The sequence below is a fragment of the Myotis daubentonii genome, chromosome 4 (assembly GCF_963259705.1).
Source record: "Myotis daubentonii chromosome 4, mMyoDau2.1, whole genome shotgun sequence".
In the NCBI taxonomy this organism is placed as follows: Eukaryota; Metazoa; Chordata; class Mammalia; order Chiroptera; family Vespertilionidae; genus Myotis; species Myotis daubentonii.
This window is the reverse complement of record NC_081843.1, coordinates 23,651,786-23,675,429: the sequence shown is the minus strand read 5'-3', so window position 1 is coordinate 23,675,429 and position 23,644 is coordinate 23,651,786. Positions and strand designations below refer to the sequence as shown.

Genomic DNA, 23,644 nt, shown 5'->3' with positions numbered 1-23,644 from the left:
CTCTATCTCCCAGTCATTCTAGTTGCCATTCCCTCCACCTGAAACCCACCTCCTCCCCATTCTCCTTGCTACCTAGACTTCCTCCCACTAATCTTGCGGATCTAAGCTAAAATACCCTTACTAAGAATGTCAAGGGACCCTAGTCTAAATGGACTCCTCATACTAATTTTAAATAACCTATGTTTATTACAAATTGAAATTATAGGTGGACAATTATAAGCTTGATGTCTGTCTCTCTGCTACAAGATAAAGTCTGTGTGGGCAGGGGCTGTCTTTTACCCATAACCAAGCCACCAGCATTGGACACAGTTTGCATAGCAGGTGCTCAATGACTGGTTGTTGAACAAATAGCAAATTGCCTTTTACTGAGCACCTAAGTGCTTTCTCTGTTGTTTTATGTCATCCTCATGCCTGACCCAGGAATATTAATCCAAGGAAACTGAAGCTCAGAAAGGTCATGTGCCTAAAGTCACATCTCTAGGAAAAACCAGAGCCCAGGTACAAATCACTTGTGTCTATTTCAAGAGTCCACACAATTAACTATTGTGTTATGTTGCTTTCTAAGAGGAAACCCAAAGGTAATTTCTCCGGTCCTGAGAAAACCTGTCACACCCCATTATTTGCAACATAACCAGCTCCAAAAAGGAGAAAATCAACTCCTTCCTCCTGCACAAAATACATCTGAAAGTAGGCACAGATCAGGGCTCATGGAGGGCCTGAGGCTGTCCCATTCTCCTCTCCACCCAACCCCCACCCTGAAACATGTAATCTCCTTAATGAATTCAGTGAATTCCTTAACGATCCAAGATGGAAATGAGGATTATGTCACAGGCAGTGCCTGAATAAGGGCCAAATAGATAGTACAGACAGTATTACACTAGAAATTTGATGCAATCTTTCTGTGCCTCAGTTTTCCCAGTTGTAGAATGGGATGATAATGCTCGTATCTACCTCAGAGTGATGTGTGAAGGAAGCAATAAGATAAGTGCTCAATTACTGCCTAGTATATGGTGAGCATTCAGCAACTGTTGGCTATCCCTGGAAGGGACAGCTTGTCATTTTCCAAAACAAAAATGATAGAGTGACACCTATAGATACCACAGTTAGAATGGTGAAAAAGGAAATTCTATGAGAAAACTGCTGGAAACAACTTTTATTATGACTAATGGAGCCCTGGTTTTTGAGACAGAAAATTCAGGATCAAGACCAGATTCTAGGACTGACCATATGACTTTGGGCAATGCTTTTCCCTCAGACGGCTGTTTTCTTGTCTAAAGTCAAGGAAGCTAGTGGCACTACTTCTCAAACTTTTCATTCCCTTACCACTTTCACAGTTTTTACTGCAAAGTATCTACATACTACCCATGCTGCTTTTTAAATATTTTTATTTATATCCATTTATTCAACAAATATGTCTTAAGCACCCATAATATCCCAGACATTCCTCTGGGCATTGATGCACTGTTCTGGATGACCTTTTTATTTTTAATATCTACTTTACTGCCAACCTCATCAATACTATCCATGGGATTGATAAGTTAATGATAAGTCTTTTTTTTCTAATGTACATTAAAATAAATGCACAAATATTAAGAGGAAATGGGTTCATTAATGTCTACCTCTAATCTCAGGGATGTAAGGTGGGTGCCGTTGGACACAAGGCCTTGGATAATATCTAAGACCCCTTCTGAACTCTTCTGAAGAGAAGATTGGCCCAGCTTATCTTTCTCTCTGCGAGCCCGCTCTGCTAGAGTAATGAACAGAGTGATGTTCATTGTGAGATTATTGAGCATTTACAACAAATTTGTTTCCCAGCCAGAGACCAGGGCTCTGCCAGTCAGTTTGAGAACATTCTTGAACTTCCTGGCTCTCCGTTTTCAATTCACACTCCAAACTTCAGGCACTTTCATCTCCTTCTCTTCAGCTAAAAAGGACGTTCATTTATACCCAGGTGAAGATGTTTTCATCTTCAAAGACTATTATCAACTTTCAATGGCTTCTCTATATCTGTCAGAGAAAAGGCTCCCAAGAAACCACAACCATCATACTAGACAGCTCTTACCAAACAAGGTTTCATAAGTTATGCATAATGAGTCAAAAATATATGTTCTGAGTTGCCTTTGAAATCCAAAAAGGAGGCTTGAAAAGGAATACTTCCCCACCAATCAATTAAAAACGCCTAAAACTTCAGTAGAAAAAATGGACTAAGGACATGAACTGATAATTCACAGGAGGAGAAATACAAACAACCAATAAGCATGTGAAAAGGGGCTCACTCTTTAATAGTCAAAGAAAATGCAAATTAAAAAGAGAGAGCACTTTTTTTTCAGGTTTCAAGTTAACAAAGGGTGAGAGCATAATATTTTCCCACGCTAGGCTAGAGTGGGGTGAAATAGATTCTGGTGTTGGAAGAATGGTGCTTCTACATTTCTGGAAAGCAATGTGATATCATATTTCAACATCCTTCAAAGAGGTTATAATCTTTGACTCGGCAATTCCTCTTCTGGGAATCAAATATAAGAAAACCATAGTTCTGTCTGTCAAGTATGTTTGGTTTAATGGACAAGGATGTCCATGATGATGGTATATCTAAGGTCAGGCTTTCTCAACCACAACACTACAGACATTTGGGGTCAAACAATTATTTGTTGAGGGGTTATCTTGTGCATTGTAGGATGTTTAGCAATATCCCTACACTCTACCCACTAGAGGTCCAGAACACACCCACCCACTCCAGTCATGACAATCAAACTTGTCTCCAGACATTGGCAAATGTTCCTCAACATTGCAAAGACATTGTAAAATTCCCATTGAGAACAACTGATCTAAGGATAAAAACATTAAAACCACCTAAATGTGTTTAAGTGTAATAAAACTTTATAATAAAATTTATTTTTACAAAAGAATAAGTTACAGTCTGTTCATATGACAAAGTGTTATGTATTAATTTAAAATGTTGCTTGTAATGGGTAGTTAATGACATGGAAACCTAATTATAAGAAAATGGTAAGTGAAAAAAAGCAAAGAACAAAATTATTTAATTAGCCACATATTCTTAGAAAATCAGACTGACTAGAAATAAAGCAAGTGCCTACTGTGATAATCTGTAGGTAGTAAGATAAAAAGCAGTTTTTTTGTTTTCTTTTTCAAAACATCCATTAGTTCTATAAGCCCAGAGAATGGATTTCTAGTCTGAAAAACATGGCTTTAAATCCCAGAACTGCTACTTTCTAGATCCAATTTACTAAATCTTAACTTTACTAACTTTTTACCTGCAAAATGGGGATAGCCATGTGCCTATTGCAAAGAGTGGTAAAACGTCAATGAGATAATGCATGTAAAGTGCTTAGCAAAGTGCCCAGTAGGTTGTCAGTATTTAGTTCAAGGTTAGTTCTCATTAACAGGTACTACCTTTTTAATTAAAATATTTTAAAAAGAAAACAAATACGCAATGAAGGAGCTTGTCTGATTTCTCTCGAGAGAAACACTGCCTGAGCACGAGTGATCACTGATGATTGGGGACCTGACATTGGGAGTTTGTGACAAAATGATAGGGATGAAAAATCCACTTGGCAGAAGTGGACAACATGTGGCAAAACATTATTTGAATTGGACAGGACACTGAGAGAGCTTCAAGTCAAGAGTACTGAAGTGTCAACAGCCATGAAGAGTTTAAATGCCTAACAGTTTCAGCTACCAATGAAGGCTTTTATAAAGAGCCTCTGGGCCCAGTCGGTGTGGCTCAGTGGTTGAGGGTTGACCTATGAACCAGGAGGTCACAGTTTGATTCCCACTCAGGGCAATTGCCCAGTTTCGGGCTTGATCCCACATGGCATGCAGGAGGCAGCCAATCAATGATTCTCTATCATCATTGATGTTTCTATCTCTCTTCTTTCCCCTCTCCCTTCCACTCTGAAATCAATAAAAATATATTAAAAAATAAATTAAAAAGAGCCTCTGGGAGTCGGATCTGGAAATGTTGCTGTGCATGTTGTGGTCTGTTTGGACTGGAGCCTGGGGAGTCAGGAGTCCCAGGTCATTGGAAGAGAATCCAAGAGAACTGTGGGTAAGTGGGGCCACTGTGACAGGCTGAAAGACTCTGCAGACCTCGCTGCCTCATTCTGCCAGTTCCCTGGTCTTTCTGGGTCTCTGAGTGTTGATGTATTTAGACAAGTAGAATGGCTTATTGCATCAGAAAAGAACTGAGGACCCATCACCTCGAGGTGAATCCTGGGTCCACCGCACACTTGCTGTTGTGACTCTGGGTGAGTTACTTACTTGGGGGACCTACGCATCTACGAGAGGTGCATGATAGTATCTACAATGTGCTAACTGTTCAGAATGGTGCCAGGAAGCTCCCAGCAAATACTAGAGGAAAAGGCAGCCCTAGTTGTTTTTTTAAAATGTTACTCCAAACATAGAACTAGAACCTTCCTCGAAGAGGAACTAGTCTTTTGAAATCTTGAATATGAGGCAGACCAGGGAACATCAGCACAAAGGATGAAAAGCAAGTCTTCAGCCTCATCAAGAACGCTCAGGTGGTCCGGGGCTTATCACAATGCTTCTGACCACCGTTCTCTCTTCCCCTCAGCACTGATTTACCTGTGCCAGGGCCTGGATAGGTCTTAAGGCTACTGAGATGGCCAAGAAACAGCTCCTTGGCCTCAAGTTGCTCAGAATCCAGTGGAGAAGATAGATATGGAGGACACAAATACACGTCATTTGAGTGTGATACCATCTAAGTGAGAAGAGGAAGCAATATCATCAGGCCAAGGTTGGTGCTCAGGCCCTAAAACCAAGCTACCTGGTTTTAACTACAGATCTTGTAAGCCATGAGGACCTGGGCTGATTATTTCACCTCTCTAATCCTCAGAATTTTCATCTGTAAAATGTGGATGATAATAGTATTGCTTCTCCCTTATATGGTTGTTGGCAGGACAAAATAAGGGGAAACCTTTAGAACCAGGCCTGGAACAACAGCTAGTGCTTAATAAATATTAGCTATTACCCCTACTAAAATCTGGATGATGAGATGTATGGATCCTGGGAAGAAAGTCTGATTGTCTGACCTGCAGGTGGGTGAGATCCTTCCAGTGACTCAGCCATCACCCCCAATATCCAGTCGGGCAGCCCTCAGGGCTCATGATCTCACCAGGTCTGAATGTCCCCCGTCATCACCACCCAGATCTAGAGGAAACTCTCAGGAATCAAGATAAACACTGCCATTATTTTTTTACCACCTCCCCCCAAAACCATAGAAGACTTGTGGCTGTAAGGAGTAATTCATCCATTTTCTAAAGGGAAAGGAAACTCTAAATCACTTCTGAAAACAATATTGCATTTTCCCCATCTCGCCACAAATAAAATTAAAGGGAGGGAGGGAAGGAGGGAGGGAGAAAGAAAGGAGGGAGGGAAGGAAGAAAGGAAGAAGGTAGCCCTTCAATAGGAGCAGGAAAGAGTAATGAGGAAATCACTGTGGTTAGCGCCGGACTGTCTGAGGATGATCACTGAGGACGAGAGCTGGACACCTGAACACACTCGCTCCCAGCCCCACCTGACAGAACAGACAGGTGTCTTCGCTGTGGCTCCTCTGCCTGAACACCTGCTCATCCAGAAGCCCCCTTGGGTCACAGTGGGTGATGCTCCAGCTGAATGGACTCTCTTGTGCTGATTTCCAACAGAAGCCAATTCTTCCTTTTCCCGGGCATGAGCCTGGACGTTTGGGCAGACAAAGTGCTTGAGGCTTTGTTGAACAAGGGAGGCATTGTGATGTCGGGGAGAAACGCCACCACAAAAATGATAAATTTGGGCCAGCCTGCCTGCTCTTCTCATTCCTGGGGCACACATTCACACACGCACACACACACACACTCACTTGCACGTGCACACGCACACATGCACACACACAAACGCACACACACTTCTGAGTAACCCCATGTGTGCCTATTTGACAGAATGAGAGACAAAGTATTTAATAACCCTAACAGCGCATCTACTGACCAATCAGAATGGACACTGACCATAGCTTTGGAGAAGGTTCTGGAAGTCCCCTGCTGATATCCTTTTAGTTAAAAAGTTGTGGGTTTAGGGAATCCAAGAGAAGCACCAGGGTGGCTATTTCTCAACTGGCATAAAAGTGTTTCAATAGTTTAATGCCCGTGAGGGGTGCCCTGGTGCATGCCAACTGTCGTCAACCGGGTTCCCTAGAAGTAGAGTGAGGGCAGGATTTGTATGTGGGTGATTTATTAAGAAACTGTTCCTGGGGGCGGGGGGAGGGGTAAGGGGGGAGACAAGCAAACAAACAAAACAGTGAAGAAGCCACTTAATCAGAACAGAGAATGGAAGGAAGCGCAGCCTGCATGAGGGTTTTAATCAAAGACCCACAGGTGGCAACCTCCACCTGATCCCACAGGGGAGTCTGTTGGCCTGATCTGAGGTGAGAGAGTGGGCTTTCCTGCGCGGGACGTCACCAGTGAAGGGCTGTCCGGAGCACAGGACACAAAGCAAAACAAAGAAGCTCCAGGAGGCACCTGGGAAGTCCTCTGAGCAAGAGCCACGGGTACTGCCTGTTGGAAGCAAAGGCCCAGGAAAGTCAAATGTTGGGGACCATTAAAATTGGTAAATAAATAAAAATTTAAAGATATTTAGTGAAGCGCCAGCACTGTCCACAACACCAGCTGAATGTAGCTCAAATCCTTAAGCGGGAAAGAAATATGTATAAACGATGAGTATAGTGCCTAAGGTGCCACGGGGTCCCTGCTCAGGTGCTCAACATTTCTCTTATTAGGCAATTTATTTCTGGGTGAACTCCTTGCCTCCAGTCTCATCCCCTTCCATCCCAAACATAATAAGAGCTAAAATGTATAGAGGCTCACAATGGGCTCGGGATCAATGCGGATGTCATGTCCAACCTCACAACAACTTCTCAAGCGGGTCATGTTCTTTCCACTTTACAGATGAGCAAACTGAGGCTCAGAGAGCTTAAGAAACTTGGAAAAGACTTCACCACAAAGCACTGGTAACAGAGAAATTCCAATACATCTCAAGTCTGCCAGACTCCACAGCTCATGTCCTTTCCACCCCCATCCCCACTCAACACCGCCTGCTTTTGATGCAAACACGACTCAGAAGCAGATCCTGAGATGAGGATCCATGTGCCATTCAGGTCATATGCAAGGCATTATAAAGGAAGTGCTCGCAGAAGAAACTAGTAAGGGAGTGGGGGAAGCAGGACAGGGAAGGGGAATAAATAGAGCAGGGGGTGATTTTAGGGAAAGTGCCCGTCAGCCTGATCCCAGTCAAGCTCTGGATTATACATAAATTAGGCTTCAGGGTTCGTTCCAACTTGACGCAAAAGAACGGGCTCTCATAGGCCTGCACGACTCAGGTCCTCAGGGCACACAGGTGCCCAAGGGAGTCCTTCAAGGAGAATCAGAGGAGCAGACCTTGAGAAGCAGAGCCTACAGAAGCACGCCCAAGAAATCAAGGGAGATCCGGACAAAGCACGCATCCATCATTCTTATCTCCGCCCAGCAGCACTTTCCAGAACCCTAGCCTTCACACCCCACGCACCAATTTCCCTGCTACATGGTGGGGGTTAGATCTCCTTTCCTGATATCCTAAGGATCATCTGGAAAGCCATCTTCAAAAGCTGATTACCTGAGCACAGCTCTAATCTAAGGAAAGTATCCCATATCCCATTCCTACTTCTATTGAGACAGTTACCTAGTCCCTGGGTCTTCAGCTTTATTCATACAGATACCAGAAAATAAGAGAGAATTTGACTGTTCACCGAACTTGGGCTCATTGAGCTCCTATTTGGGGGCACAATGAAAGGCCACTGAGATTTCATATGAAATCCTTCTATAAGATAGATGATTGAATACATTACAGGGCTTCAATTTTTTACCATGGAAAGATATTGAATGTGCCTTTCATTTCTTTCTGCCGCTCAGTGCCTCTGTTCATTTCCTTGATGCTTGAGGCTCCAATATTGAGGAAGCTTAAAGAGATGGGAATCGGTGTAATGACAAGGGAGTGACAAGAGCAAATTGGTAAGAAGGACAGGGGCCCCGGGCTGGAAAAGCGGGGATTGCATGAATGCCATGTCCCTTATGGGGAGTCCAAGATGGTCTTGAGCTTCAAAATCAATGTTACTTATCAAGTATTTAAATAAAAAAACACCAACAGCCGAGTGGAATGGGTGCCAATATGGGAGTCATGAACAGGATCCAATGCCGAGAGCCAACAGGCACTCATTATCTTAATTGTGTACCATTTGGTTATAAGAAGCAGAAAGCCACTCAAGCTAGGTTGTGCTAAAGAGAACTTTAATTAAAAGAATCGGACACAGAAAATAGGATTCAAAAGGGTGAATAACTGGAAAGTTAAAAAGCGAAACCCCTCTCTCCTGGCACCGCATTAAAAAATATAATGTTTACTGAGGTCCTACTATGTTTCAGAGACTATGCTGAATGCTTTGCCTGCATTATCTCAGTTTACCCACACGAAAACTCCTTGGGTTACAAGCATCCCCATTTTTCAGACAGGTACTGTGACTCCAAGTTAAGGAAATTTCTCAAGGTTTCACAGCTTGCAAGTGGCAGAATTAGAATTCACACCCTGCCCTGACCGGTGTGGTTCAGTGGGTAGAGCATCGGCCCGCACACTGAATGGTCGTGAGTTTGATTTCTCGTCAAGGGCATGTACCTGGGTCACAGGTTCAATTCCTGGCACCAGTCAGGGCACATGCGGGAGGCAATCAATGGATGTGTCTCTCTCACATCAGTGTTCCTATCTCTCTCCGAACCTCCCTCCTTCCCTTCCACTCTCTCTCTCTAAAAAAAAAAAAACAATCAATGGAAAAAGTATCCTCCTCTGGTAAGGATCTAACAAAATAAAAAATGCAATCCACACCCCGTCCTCCAAAGTCTGCCCTCTACCACCAGCCACATGAGCTCTATCTCCGCGTCTCTCTCCGTCTAATATATTCTGAAAGCATCTTCCTGCAGGCTGGCTCTCCCTGTCTCATCAGGCTTGCAGAGGGCAAAGGGCCCTCTCAAATCCGGTTCTAAATGGCACCTGGAGGAGAATACCAGGATGGGAGACTTGAGCCTACCCATATCAATAACTACATTCAGTGGCAGCTGTTACCACCCAGTGAGAGTGCTTGGGCCTTTTAGTCCAAATTCTCAAAAGTAAAAAGTCTAACTGGCTTCTCATCCCTTCAGATGTGATGATGGGATGGGCAAGATCTCACCTTATAACTGTGCAGCTAGTGCGTGAGGTGGCAACTTCTCTATGTGTGAGTAGGGGAAATATTGGCACCTATCACACTCACATTTACGCAACACTTCTTGAGTGGGCATCTTATACTTTACCAGGTGCCACAGCTTCCCAGAGAAAGAAATGATAAAAACAAATTGAAGAAGAGTTCCTAAAGATGCAAGGGCATGAACCCAGTCGGAATGGATAAGTAGGCATGAGCCACTGTACAAAAGGACAGTGCACACCAGAAAAGCAGGCCCTGGAACTGGGAGCAATGGAAAAGCAGTGTGAAGGACTAGCAGCAAATGAGGTTCAAAAGGGAGGCAAAGGTTCGTCCATAAGTGACCTGTGCTAAGGAGAGAAATGTAATGATTTTCTCCAGAGGCAATAGGGTCTAGTGCAGCGGAGAGCTTTCCATGATGATGGAAATGTTTAAAATCTGCACTGACCAAAATGTAGCCACTAATTACACACTTGGCCATATGGCTAGTACGACTGAGGAACTGAACTCTTCATTCTACTTAATTTTCATTACTTTAAATTTAAATGACCATGTGTGGCTAGCAGCTGCCATACTGGACAGCAGAATCTAGACATTTGAAGAGTCCAATGATTTTAAAAGAAAAACACACTGGGTTACAGATTCCAACAGAAGTAAAAATATTAGAACAGATGGACTTAGAATTTTAATTCAGCCTTTTATTAAACATATTAAGGAGATAAAAGAAGACATTAACAATATGCAACAAAAACAAGAAAATATTTCAAAGAACCAAGCTGAACTATCAGACACGAAAAATGTAATGGCTGAAATAAAGAACACAATGGATTGATAAATGGATACAGCTGAAGAATGAAGTAATCAACTGGAAGACAAGGCTGAGGAAATCTTCTAGAAGGAAGATGAGAAAGGAAAAAAAAATCTTTTGAAGTTAAGTGTTATGGAGGACAGAGGAAATCACTAACATTAAAATAAGATTCCAGCCGAAACCGGTTTGGCTCAGTGGATAGAGCGTCGGCCTGCAAACTGAAAGGTCCCAGGTTCGATTCCGGTCAAGGGCATGTACCTTGGTTGCGGGCACATCCCTAGTGGGAGATGTGCAGGAGGCAGCTGATCGATGTTTCTCTCTCATCGATGTTTCTAACTCTATATCTCCCCCTTCCTCTCTGTAAAAAATCAATAAAATATATTTTTTAAAAAAATAAAATAAGATTCCAAACAAGAGAAATAAAAGCAGAGAGGAGTAAATATTTGAAGAAATCTGAAAACAAATTTCTCAGAATTTTTTTAACAAGGGGTCTAAATAATTCAAAAAGGGAGAAACAAGAACAAAACCCACTTCTAGACACATTATAATAAACTTTAAAAATTATCAAAAGCAAAGAGGAAATTCTAAAAGCATCCAAGGATAAAGAGAAGATAACATTTTTAAAAAGAAAGAATAAGATTGACATCAGAATATTTTCATCAGCAATGTTGGATGCAAGAAGACATAAAGCAATATTTTCAAGAAATTAAATGAAAAAGCATAGAACTTAAAATGTTATGTTCAATAAAGCTGTCATTCAAATATGAAGATATGATAAAAAATAGTTTGGGCCTGGCTGGAGTAGCTCATTGGTTGAGCCTCCTCCTGTGCACAGAAAGGTTGCTGGTTCAATTCCCATACCTTGGTTGCAAGTTTGATCCCCAGTTGGGGAGCCTACAGAAGTCAACAGATTGATGTTTCTCTCTCACATAAATGTCTCTCTCTCTCTCTCTCTCTCTCTCTCTCTCTCTCTCTCTCTCTCAATCTCTTTCTCTCTCTCTCTCTCTCTTCCTCTAAGCATGTCCTCAGGTAGGGATTTAAAAACACATATATATGTATATTTTTGGGCAGAAAAACCTCAAAGATTTGCCACACTATGCCCCACACGGAAAACAGTTTTGGATGAATTAGCCAAATAAAAGACAACCCATCCAGGAGATGGTACCAGACATAATGATGTAGATGATCAAATGCCTTGGGAAAGTTAATGCTTTCTTTAAAGACTATACCAAATGAAATAAGAAATTATATCCATAAAAACACAGAATTAAAAGTCCTTAAAAAGATCTTACTCAAAGTGTAGTCCCTCAACCAACAGCATGACCATCACCTGAACTTGTTCAAAACGCAGGAACTAAGGACCCACCCATAACCTACTAAAACAGACTTTGAATTTTAATAAGATCCCCAGGTGATTTCAATGCACTTTGAAGTTTGAGAAGCAGTAATCTAGATAATACAGTGGTTCTCAACCTTGGCTGCACATTAGAATAACCTGGGAATCTTTTTAAAATCCTGATTTCTGGGCCTCATCCTCTGGAAATTCTGTTTCTTTGTTACTAATGTTGTGGCCCCACCCCATAACAAAGAAACAGAATTTCTGGGGGATGGGGCCCAGAAATCAGGATTTTAAAAAGATTCCCAGGTGATTCTAATGTGCAGCCAAGGTTGAGAACCACTGAGATAATATCAATGTAGTAGGGAGGGAAGAGACAAAGGAATGGAAAAACATGTTAGGGCAGATAGAGACATCCACTTTTGAAAAAGAGAGCAAGAATTAAAGATAAAAAAAATGTGAAACATAGTAAAGTACATTAGAATGGATAAACAGCAGCCAAAACAAATGAACTATAACAACATTATGGATAAATCTTAGTGAGAAAAAAAGAAAGTTGCAAAAGATTAACAGCATCATGCACATTTTACAAAATTAAAAGCAACCAGTATTTAAAATATAAACATTTATAAATATAAATGGAAGCAATAAATATATTTTTTTAAAAGAAATCAAATGATGAACCAGACTGAGAATGGTGGTTGACTAGGATAGAGCAAGCCAGGGAAGGGGTGAGGGACTTATATAGAACCCTGTGATTAGATGCACATTTTATTGTCAATATTCTAGCTTTTGTTTGCGGCATGAGTTCAGAGGTGCTTATTACATTATTTAAAATAATAATGAACTATAACTATTAAACATAATTAACTACACAAAAGCAAGTCCTGTGTAGAACAATGAGAGTGTCATCAATCAAAAGATTATGATCAGCCCAGGTTTGTGCATCTGAGGTCCAATCCCCAGGCACAGGGTCTTGGTTATAGCAGATACTCAAAAGGCGCTTCATGAATAAACATTGAGGATTACTTTGACAGCCGTGTAAAGGATCAGAGAGGGATCAGATAAAGACCAGCAAGGAGGATGTGACTGTCTAACCCAGGCAAGACTCCATGGAGGCAGAAGTAATGGGAACAGGTGAGAAGAGGATGGTATCTGAAGATTTAATGTCATGTAGAATCCACAGAACATGGTGGTTTATTAGATATGGGGATTGAGAGGGAAGAGGAATCAAAGTTGTATATATATTTTTGGGCATAAAAGACCTCAAAGTTTTGTCACACAATGCTCTACACAGAAAACAATTTTTAATGAATTATCTAAATAAAAAGCAAGCTATCCAGAAGATGGTACTAGACATAGAGATGTAGATGATCAAATGCCTTGGGAAAGTTGATGCTGTCTTTAAAGAATACACCAAATGAAATGAGAAATTATATTCATAAAAACACAGAATTAAAAGTCCCTAGGTCCTACTCAAAGGGTGGTCCCTAAACAGATCACAAACCATCCCATAATTCAAAGATACTGTTTTATTTCCCTAATATTTTATCATAGAAACTTTCTAATATACAGAAAATTTGAAAGAATTGCATGGTGAACACCTATACACTCACACCTAGATTCTACAATTAACACTTGGGTATATTTTCTTTCACAAACATCTATCCTTTTATCTATCTCTCAGCTACCCATCAACCCATCTTTTTTATTTTATTTTTTAAACATTTTCATTCTTTTTTTAAAAAATATATTTTTATTGATTTCAGAGAAGAAGAGAGAGCAAGAGATATAAACATCAATGATGAGAGAAAATCACTGATCAACTGCCTCCTGCATGCCTCCTTCTAGGGATAAAGCCCGCAACCGGGGCATGTGCCCAGACCAGGAATCAAACCATGAACTCCTGGTTCATAGGTCAGTGCTCAACCACTGAGCCACACTGGTCAGACCCATCTTTTCTTTTTTAAAAGCAGGGGGTTCAGATACAAGTTCTGTCAAATTGCAATGGGGGGAAAAAACAAATTTAACAGAAAATGTCTCACCTCCTTAAACATAGAAACCAAATATTCTGCAACGAATCAAACCGTACCCCACACCCCACTCAAGGTAGCTACACTCCTTTGAGGCTGTTTATAATGTCATTCACATTAGATATTAAATAGATTACTCTGGAAACAAATACTGTTGTCTTTAATTGTTCTTTATGGGAGTTTTATGGAGGTGGCAATTTGCATCACTGGCATTTGATCTGGGGCATTGAAATACAGCCATTGCCTAATGTTTCAAATTATTTACCATTTACATGGAGCATAATTAAATTCAGAGTACTTCAAATAATACTCAGACGTCACTCATAATCAGCATCCTCTCCTTGAGTTACATAGTTCTCTTCCTTCTCTATATAAATCAGCAATCACAATTTGATGAAAGAGGGCCGCATTTATGAAAATTCTTCCCCCAGGGGGGAATAGAAGTCAGGTTTGTTTCTTCCAGAACAAACAGTGAGTCGTCTGATTCTCCTGTAGCAAGTGGGTGCCATTTGGGCTAATGAACGTATGATCTAGAGATGTAGGCCAAATTAAGGCTTCCATTTTATTTTCTGGAGAACAGTATCCTATCACTGTGTCATCTGCCCATTTTCAAGTACTCTCTTTCTCTCTTCCTCCCTCTCTCTCCAGCCTCTGTCTCTGCACCACCCAGCCCCTCTACAAGCTTCCTCCCCACTCTCCACCCTCTTCATATAAGATGAATAACTCCCTCTCAGTCTTCACAATTTTGCTCAGGTGTGAGCTCCCAACAAGCTTTGTCTGAACAAGGTGGACTGTGTTCTCCACCGTAAGCGTTGCTCTATCATGAGTTCCCTGAGAGCAGTGCCTAGTACAGGATCTTCCCCTTCTCATTCATTCATAAGACATTGTTGGGCATCTACTAGGAGCTATTCAGGCATTGGGGACACAGTGGTCAATGAGAAAGGAAAGGTCCTGCCTTCATGGAGCTCACAGCACAGTGGGGACATCGCCTCCCACACATGCCCGTGTCAGGAGCTGCCACGTTCCTATCAACGGGAAAGACACAAGAGAAACCTGGATTCAAGTCATGAACCCAAAATTTCCTCAACGTGTAGCCTCGGGCAAATTTTAGACTGACCTTTCGGGACCTCCGCGCCTTCATACATTAAATGGACATGATAAAAATCTACCATGCAGAGTGGGTTGTAAAGACTCAACTTCTAATTCATGTAAAACCGGCAGCCTTATAATTATCATCAGTCATCCAGCACAAAAATCTTCAACATATCATCATGTAAGGATACGAAACCAAAGGATTCCAAACCAATGTTAGAGCTCTGTAGTAGCTCCCTCCGTACCCTAACATTTCCCAGGCTTCTCCTTTCCGGTAGGACCTGACTGTACAAGCCCCTTGAAGTTAGGCATAGCCAGGGACTTGCTTTTGCCAATGACATGTAAGTGGGAGCCTTTAAGAGCCACTGCACGACCTGCCCATTTCTCTTCCCCTGCCTTGGAGATAATGGAGGCCTTCATGAGCTGGGTTCCTGGGACAGTGCAACATGGAGCAGAACCTCCATGCAATAGACTTGTTGTGTGAGTAATAAACCTTTTGTTTTGAGCCACTGAGATTTGCTCCCTGAAAACCACTTGATACTCAAGCCCTGGAAAGGCATTTTGCAATAGAAAGCCATAGCCACAGTTCAGCACACCTGGGATGATTCAGAGACATCCTGAGAATGAGGCAAATAGCTTTGGTCCAAACATAGAGGGTAGCTGAATTTTGGAGGAATTAAGCATCTTTCCAAATCTCCGCCAGTCAGTTGAGACGGTAGCAGAATATGTTGCTGGATCTCCGACCTCTCAGGCTAAGAGATGATGCACACATGGCAATGACCACAAAAGGACAGAAGAAGTCCACAGGGCCACATTCTTCAAAAATTAATGAGTTTCTTTCCCTAGAGCAATCAGTGGGGAAGGCAACTCATGACTGGTTTGGACATGTTGCCAAGTGGAAGTGATTGAGCATCACAGTAAAACTTAGATTCGTCAGGATGCCCTGGGTCATCAGATTTTCTGAGGAATTAAAGTTTAACTAGAAATTTGTATTGGTTTAATGTTCCCTGCCCAAAATGCTGCTCAAATAAATGAAGCTATTATCCTTCTTTATAAGGCAGGCCAGCGAGTTTGACTTCAAGTCCCTCGAGGATGACCAAGAATCTTGTCAAATATTTGGGTCATCATCCAGCTCCTCCCAGACTCCTCACTCAAAAACTCTATGTTACACTCACCAATTCTTGCCTCAGCGAGGCCTATTCATAATGCCATGCCTCTGCCCCTCAGTTAGCACTGCCTGAATGCCCTTCCCTTGTCATCCCTACCTAAATATTTCTCATAACCCTTAAACTTCCATAAACCCCAACTGTTCTGACAGAGCTGAGAGCTCTGATCCCCTTACAACACTTTGTGTACGTGATTGTAATAGCTTTGATCACAGTCTCTGACAATTCATTTGTCGGTTCATCTGTCTCCCCACCCACCTACCCCTGCCCCCAACAACAAGCCACACTTAACCAAAAACTCCTCAAGAGGGGGCACTGTAGCTTATACAGTTTTGTACTCCAGCACTAAACATGGTGTTTGGCCACAACAAGTGCTCAGAAAATACCTGTTGGATGGATGAATGAGTGAATGAATGAATGAGAGTATTGTACATGTAGGTTAACAACGTATAGTCTGAATCTCCGCTAACTCTGTAGCAACCCCCAAAGTTTACAGAACTAAAGAGAGAGAGACATAGATACAAATGATATAGATATCAATGTAGATATACTAGTAGAGAGGTAGAGATAGAGATGTGTGTGTGTGTGTGTGTGTGTGTGTGAGAGAGAGAGAGAGAGAGAGAGAGAGAGAGAGAGAGAGAGAGAGAGAGAGAGAGAGAGAGGAGATATATAGAGATAGAGATGCATAGGTAGTTCTTAGTTCCAAATAATTTTCACACTGAGTAACCTAAAAATGCCATAGCATAGAGTTAGGACTCAAGAAAATTTTTTTGTAGAATCAACAGACAAATATAATGCAAAGCAGGCCAGAACCCATGGAGCAATCCTCTAACGAGAAAGCTAATATAAATAACTCCATGGGCACCACGAAAATTGAGCTGAACACTGAGCTGAAAAGGAGCTGGGAAAGTCTGCCAAATACTGGCTTTCTTCATTTTTATAGGATTTTCTTTACTTAGGCTGCTTTGATTAATTGCCTCACAGATCCACCCCAAGAACAACGATGATGGCATTAATAATAATGGCGATCACAGAAATAATCGGGTACAGGGCGCGTGGGTCTCAGTGCTCATCCTCCTAAAGAGAGATGATCCACACAACAGCACAGGGTGAGTAAGGAGATTCATGAATTTTTTAAACAGCAGCATCCCCAGAGCACAGGGAGGGTGCTTGCCTGCACAATTATGCGCCAAATTAGGCCACAGTTCCCCTTACCCCCTCCCCAAGCTTCAGAGGCTGACTCATGCTTCATGGGAAGACCTTTTACCCATTCAAGACCAGGCAGCCCGCCAAGAGACGCGCCGGCTTCTGCCTGCCTCTCCCACAGAGCTGGGCACAGCCACCGTCTCTCCCATTCAGTTTCTTCCCCATCAGCGATCAGAGGCAGGCTGAGCCTCCTGACTCCTGACAAAGGCTTCACGACTTACTAGACAGCCTGCAAAGCAGGCAAGCGGAGCCCGCACAGCCTTCCCTGCACAGACTCAGCACCTGGAGGGGGAACGAGGTCAGCGGGCGTCATATTTGCTTCAATATTTGGGCTTGTCATTTAGGATGAAAAATTAGTACCCCTCTTACTCCCAGGGCCCAGGTGGGGCCGAAGAGTCTCCGGTTTCCCCCTTCTCTCCAAATTCCCATGACTCTCCTGAACTGCCTCCTTTGGTCAGCCTCTGTCTCGTGGGATGAGTGTTTGATTCACTCATTCTTTCAGTGACTATTTGGTGAGTGCTTACTATGTACCAGGCCCTGTTCTAGGCACCGGAGGTGAATAATGAGTTAAATAGATAAAAACCACTGCCCTCCTGGGCCCACATTCTTCTGACGCCACTTTAAAACACTTCGTGAGTTAACAAATGTCTAATCCCTATGCTGTACAGCTGAAACTAATATAATGGTGTATGTCGACAGTAATTTAAAAATTTTTAATTTATAAAAAACATACAGTGGGGCCTTGACTTACGAGTTTAATTCGTTCCGTGATGGAGCTCGTAACTCAAATTACTCGTATGTCAAATCTTAAAGTGAACGTGTGAGACACGTGATGCTGGGCTGATGTGGCGTTCACTGTGACGCTCGCTGTGCCAACTAGCGATGGGGTATCTGAAGCTGGCTCGTAACCCGAATTTTAGCTCGCAACTCAAAGCAAAAAATCGGCCGAGAGACGGCTCGTATCTCGAAAAACTCGTTAGTCAGGACACTCGTAAGTCAAGGCCCCCCTGTATGTCCCTGGAAAATAGGAAGATTTTATGTTTTTCTTTTTGCTATTGTTTAATATTTAAACACATAAAAGAAAATAATCGCATGAAAAAACCATTTATTCACCACTCAGCTCAAGAAATAAGAAATTATGACTACACAAAAAGCCCCTCTGTACCCCCCCCTCCCACTCCCCTCCTTTCTCCTTCCCAGCCTCCCCCTCCCACTTCCCTCCTTCCTCCTTCCCTGAGGCATCTGCTATCCTGAATTTGGTGGTTATCATTCCCACAAACATCTTCTTAATTTTAATCTAGTGCACGGCCCCTGAACAGTTTATTACATTGTCATGCCTATATTTTACATTCTGTATATATATCTTCCAAAACACACTTTTTTGCATATTCTGATTTAATGCATAGCATTTTAGTTCCTTTGTTTATTTGCTGCTTCTAATGCAAATTAACATTAAAGAATAATATCACACAGAAAACAGTACACACCAAAAGTGCACAGAATGGGAAATTTCCACAAAGTAGCACAGCAGCCAAATAAAAGGGAAAAATAATGTCCTGAATCCCACCAGCTGCCTTTCCTTCCATTCATTACTCAACACCTAAGGTAACAAGTTTCATGATAGTTTCAGCACAGATTAAGTTGCTTGCTCCAGAATAGAAATCAGCAAACTATAACAAATCTTGAGTGGTTGGCCAAATCCAACCCACTACCTGTCTTTATAAATAAAGTTTTATTGAAACACAGCCGCACTCACTCTATACATATTGTGCATGGCTGCTTCTGCACTACAATGGCAGAGCTTGCATCCCCCTCCAGCCCAAAATGTTTACCGTCTGTCCCTTTACAGAAAGTTTGCTGATCCTATTCTAGAACATGACATACACGGAACCCTACAGGCTGTACACCTCTGGGTCCGGCTTCTTTTACTCAACAGTCTGTGAGACTCACATGCATAACAGGAGTTTATTCATTCTCGCTGACATATGATATTTCATTTTATGATCACATCATGATTTATCCATTCTACTGTTGATGGGTGTTTGGGTTGTTTTCAGTCTGGGGCTATGATGAATAGTGTTGCTGTAAACATCCTTACACATGTCTTTTGGTGTCATTAACTCATTGTAATTACAGGAGGTAATCCATTAGGTAAGTATACCATGATTTATTTATTCATTCACCTGTTAACGAATATTGAGATCAGTGGTTCCCAAACCAGTCTGTACACTGGAATTACCTGGGAACTTCAAAGCATAGCGCCTTATGGCTATTTCCCACCCCAGAGATTGCAATTTTCTTGATATGGGATGTGCACTGAACTTGGGAATTTTTGAAAGATCTCCAGGTGCTTCTGACATGCAGACAAGTTTGAGAACCACTGAATTAGGTTGTTTCCAATTTTTTTCACCATTATCAAAAACACTGCAGTAATTATCTTTGCATGTCTCTCTGTGCCCATGACCAACAGTTTCTTTGGGATCCACACTAGGAGAGAAATTGCTGGTTCAGAGGATATGAGCATCTCCAATATCCTAGAAGTTTCCAAATTGGTCACCAAACGAGTTCTATCCATGAGACCACGTCTTATTCATTTCTGGACCCCAAGAGAGTATCACAAGTCCTGGCACACAGGAGGTTCTCAGGAAACTTCTGCTGAATGACTAGAGTCAACTAAGAATTCAAGACATAATCCAGGCCTGGCCAGTGTGGCTCAGTTGGTTGAGCATCATCCCATGCACTGAGAAGTTACTGGTTCGATTCCAGGTCATGGCACATACCTGGGTTGCAAGTTCAATCCCCAGTAGGAGGCGTGTAGGAGGCAATCGATGGATGCTTCTCTCTCTCCCTTTTCCCTTCCTATCTCTCTAAAATCAATTTTTAAAAAACATGTGTTCAAAGTGTTTGCATCTATAAAGTTGCCTATCAAGGTAAACATCCTGCTCACTGACTCACAAAACAAAAAGAGAGAGAGAGAGAGAGAGAGAGAGAGAGAGAGAGAGAGAGAGAGAGAGAAAGAAAGAAAGAAAGAAAGAAAGAAAGAAAGAAAGAAAGAAAGAAAGAAAGAAAGAAAGAAAGAAAGAAAGAAAGAAAGGAGGAGGAGGAGGAGGAGGAGGAGAAGGAGAGAAGAGAGAAGGGAAGAGAGAAGGAAAGGGAAGGGAAGGGAAGGGAAGGGAAGGGAAGGGAAGGGAAGGGAAGGGAAGGGAAGGGAAGGGAAGGGAAGGGAAGGGAAGGGAAGGGAAGGGAAGGGAAGGGAAGGGAAGGGAAGGGAAGGGAGACAAGACAACAGCCTTCCTTCAGGAAGATAAATACTTAACCATCCTGGGTAGATTTGAGTCTTTCCCCTGGCAACCTCCTCTGAGATTTCTCCTTTCCATTTATTCATTCAGTAAGTATTTGTTAGCATTTCTATGTGCCAAGCATTGTGCTGGAAATGAATGAGACAGGGGCATCCTAGTCTTCACAGGAACTAAGTTATACATACAGATCACTCCGGTGCAAAGCAGAAAGGGGTTTTTTACACAGACTTTGTGGAGTGGGAGAAGAAACATACGAACTGATGTGCACAACTAGGTCCTGGCTCTGTGACTGACCAGCTAGGTGACCCTGGGCAAGTGGCAGAGCTTCTGCGAGCCTTGGCTTCCTAATGTGTACATGAAGAGAGCGATGCCCTCCTTGTGGAAGTATGAGGTTTGTAAGCTGGCACCCACCGGTACCATACAAGAAGTGAAGTGCTTTAGGGATCTGAGATCGGAGAAGCTCTTTCAACAGGGAAGATACAGGAAGGCGCTGGCACTGGAGTTTGGCCTAAGGCCAATGGTGGGATTTGGACATTGTGAATCTAAGGAAATGGAATTCCCTGAGGTGGGCAAAATCATAGAGGCAGGAAAGCAAAGTGTTCTTCAGAGGATACTTGAGTGCTCAATTTTGATCAGTGGTGCCCAAGTAGGGGCTATTTTTCTCTCCGGGGAACAGCTGACAATGACTACAGGCAATTTTGGCTGTTCCAAGCTGGAAGATGCTAATGGCGTCCAGCAGGTAGAACTGAAGAATGCTGCTAAACAGCCTACAATGGACAGGAAGCCCCACAACAGAGAATTCTCCAGCCCCAGATGGTAATAGAGCCAAGGTTAAGAGACCCCAGTTTTATTGTAGCAGTTTTAAGAAAAATGTCCCCATTCTTCAGTTCCTGAGATAAGCACTCGCCTCCCTTTACCATTTTCTCAATAAAAATCACGTTTTTGTCATTCATCTCAAGCATACTATTGTTACCATTTATTGAGCAATTATTATGTGCTAGGTGCTGTGCTAGGTGCTGTGCTAGGTGCTGTGCTAGGTGCTGTGCTAAGCACTTTACGTGCATCATCTCTTTTTATCTTCAGGACAACACTAGAAAGTATGTGCCCTTTCACAGATGAGAAAATTGAGGTGCAATGAGACTAAGGTCACATGGCTGCCAAGTCGTGGCAGGGGGTGTAAAATCTCCCCCCCTATAGTGCCCCTCCTTGAAAAGGTAGTCACCTCCTAAGCGACATTGGCAGTCATCCAGATCCATTCATTTTTTTGCCTGAGTAATTTATAGTTTGTTCATCTACTTCCAAATCAGTTGGGAGAATTTTCTCATTATCATATCTCCAGCATCTGTTAGAGTGCATTGTACACAGCAGGTGCTCAATAAACAAGAGACAAAAGGAGATTAGTGGTTGTCAGGGGCTGGGGGCAGAGAGAATGGGGAGTGACTGCTGATGAGTATGGGGTTTCTTTTTGAGGTGATGAAAATGTCCTGGAATTAGATAGTAGTGATGGTTCCACAACTTTGTGAATATACCAATAGTCACTCAATCCTATACCTTAAAAGGCTGAACTTTTATGATATGGGTTTACCTCAACTACATATAGACAAGCACACACACACATACATATTTCGAACTTCAAATAGGGCTTTAGTTTAAGTGTATCACCCCTTAAATTTTCCAGGGGCTGAGCTCTCAAGACAAGAATAATAACTTGGTGACACTGCTGGATCAAACCGTTCCTGAAGGCTATAATAAAATGAATCAATGAATAGATAAATTAATCCACCTAAGCACCTACTAGAATAAATCACCATGATCAATAATCAGTTAATTCTCATGACCACTAATTATAATTGCTCATTTGTGTAGAATTCTAATGGATATATTTTCTTAATTGAGCCTTTTGACAACCCCAAGATGTAAACTGGGCAGAAATCACTATTGATGTTTATTTGCAGGGAAATAAGACTTAGAGAGCTTTAAAAAAATTTTTCTGAGGTTTGCACAGCTAGGAATTCCCTCCATTCTCTGTCATGTTCTTGAATTCTATGGATCTGCTTCTCTGTACTTCACAAAAACTTGACAGTCTAGTGAATTCTTTCTATCTCAAACCAGATAGTGTCTGTAAAATACAAGGTGGGGCAAAAGTATGGTTACAGTTGCAAGCACGTGAAACACAGTTTATTCTTGTATTATTATTTATTATTGTTTTATTTTCCACATGAACAACTGAAAACCAACTTTGTCCCACCCTGAACTACCCTTGACCATGCCACAACATCAGACTTCCAACAAGTCTGTAGAATAAAGACAGCCTCCCTTAAATTTCCCAGGGGCTGAGCTTTCACAACAAAAACAATAGCTGGTGGCACTGACAGCGCTGGAGCAAACCTTTCCTGAAGGCCACCAGACCTTGGGTCATTTTAGTTCATAGCCAATCAATTCTCTATTATTGAAGTCAGTCTGAATTTCTGTTGCACAAAAAGCAGAAAGCCCTAAAGTCTTGACTTATACACCATATGAAATCTCTCTTGATCCTTCTTTATTTGGTTAGACAATATACGTTTATTGAGTGCCTGCTGTGTGCCAAGGCCCTGGGCCTGAGGACAGCGGACACATTCTTGTTTCCTTCCAAAGCGGCTCTGTCTGTCTCTAGGCTCCAGGTTCTTTTCAAACCCAGAGTCTCAGGCCAGGTCTGGAAATACAGAATCTTAACATATCTGGGGCAGACCTGAGGCCTGTCCAACTTCAGCAGCAATTTGTTCTGAAGAAAACCGGGATTTGTCAGTGTTATTAGTCTGCAAGCAGCAGTCCTTTGGAGATTTCTTGTTTGCAGGCAGCTTTTCATTTAGTTAATTATGAGGCTCTGGCTTGAAGGGCTCCAGAAGCCCCTCAGTGAGGACTGGAGGGAAGAGATTAAATGAATGATTTTCTCTCTCTGCTGCAACATCCAGAACGTGTTAAAAAAAAAAAAAAAAAAAAAAAGCTCGCTTTAATGCTTTCTGCCTGAGGTGAGTATTATCTGGCTCTGGGCTAAGTTTGCTCAGCCCACCTTTCACAACTAACTTAAAAGTCTCCACCCAGGTGATATCTTGTGAAACCATTGTCTGGGGAGCCAGAAGGGAGGGTTTAAATGTCATTCCGGCAATTTCCTAGCCCTGTAACCTTAAGCCAGTTGTATAACCTCTGGAGTTGCGCCTCCATCTCCCCACGTGGAAAAATGGGAGAAATAACAGTAGTTCTTTTGTAGGGTTATTATGAGGATTAAATGACATCCTATATAATAAAAGCGTAATATGCTCTTTAGACCAGACGTCCTTCCAGATGACCTTCCGGATGAAGCCAGGACTGTGAGGGAAGTCTGGGTCCTGGGTGCCTGCTGGCAGCCCCAGGGAAGCCCAGGTTCCAGGTGCCAGAGGGAAGCTGGTGCCGGCAGCCA

At 42.3% G+C, this 23,644-nt stretch overlaps 1 protein-coding gene and 1 pseudogene across 1 annotated transcript in view; both read right to left on the bottom strand.

The window, feature by feature from the left end:
- Positions 1 to 17,222, bottom strand: part of LOC132232486 (EF-hand calcium-binding domain-containing protein 14-like) — a 177,789-nt pseudogene extending 160,567 nt beyond the window's left edge.
- The window catches only part of SHISA9 (shisa family member 9), a 285,914-nt gene that overhangs the window by 199,014 nt on the left and 63,256 nt on the right, over positions 1 to 23,644 (bottom strand). The window lies entirely within an intron of this gene.